The sequence below is a fragment of the Magnolia sinica genome, chromosome 2 (assembly GCF_029962835.1).
Source record: "Magnolia sinica isolate HGM2019 chromosome 2, MsV1, whole genome shotgun sequence".
Classification (NCBI taxonomy): Eukaryota; Viridiplantae; Streptophyta; class Magnoliopsida; order Magnoliales; family Magnoliaceae; genus Magnolia; species Magnolia sinica.
Window position 1 is genome coordinate 127,772,868 of NC_080574.1, and position 1,097 is coordinate 127,773,964.

Sequence of the window (1,097 nt, forward strand, 5' to 3'; positions counted from 1 at the left end):
ACGAGGATTCTCTTCCTAATATTGAGCGCGGGATCTTCTCCTGGGATCACGGGGATAGGATCGTGCCCATCTTGAGCCTTCATCCGATCCCGTGAGCTTCGGGGTCGGAGATCTTATCCCAAGATATCCGGGATGAGGCTCGTCCTAGCGATGGTCGGTCTGGCAGGGTGGTCCGCCCGACGCATGCCCGGGACGCTGATGAGTCGTCCGAACCGACTCAACCTTTGTCTCGGTTTAGCGAACCATGCCTCGGACTTGACACATCCTTTTGTGATCCGAGGCATTAAGTCCGAGTCTGCGGACTTGTATTTTTTATCCCCAACATCTTCCATGAACAATCTTCTCCCCCCATTTTTCCATGCCACTGATTGGATGGCTTGGATCATATAGCTTTTATAACTTTTCCAAGGCCGAATACGGATCCTCTGTCTGCGTCAAACAGAAAAATTGTGGTTGTTGCAATTTAATTGAACCGTATGATTGTTTAATGCATTGAATAATACGTCGCTGACTCAGATGGACCAATCGCTTTACAGCAAAGGAGGTAAAAAGGGGCGCGGCTCCTGCGCAAGATTCTGCGTGCGTTCTACTTAGTCAGTTTGTGTGAAATCTAATCCCTCTATCTGTTTTTTAAACTAATTTTATGACGTGGGACCAAAATTGAGGAGGATCAAAAACTCAAATGGGCCACACGAGAGGAAAAGTAGAGATTTAGTGACCACCGTTGAAATATTTATGTCTATAAAAGTTTTTAATGATATAATTTTTTTGGTTTTTCCACTTTATCTAAGTGAAAATGACCTTATAAACGATTTAGATGGCATATAAACAGCAAGGTAGAGCCTAGGAAAGTTTCAACGGTAGGCATTCCTTTCCCCACTGTTTCATCTCCTATGGCCCACTTGAGTTTTAAATCCTACTCATTTTTTGGAGAATGTCTTAAAATAAGGTCGAAAAATGGATGGACGGCTTTGATTTCTCACAAACATAGCAACGGCTCCACCTATAATCCTTGCGCAGGAACTTCCTGCGAAAGGCGAAATCCGCGTCCGGAAAAAAGCAGTAAAGTCGTGGTTGAAGCAAACAGAGGATCCGGA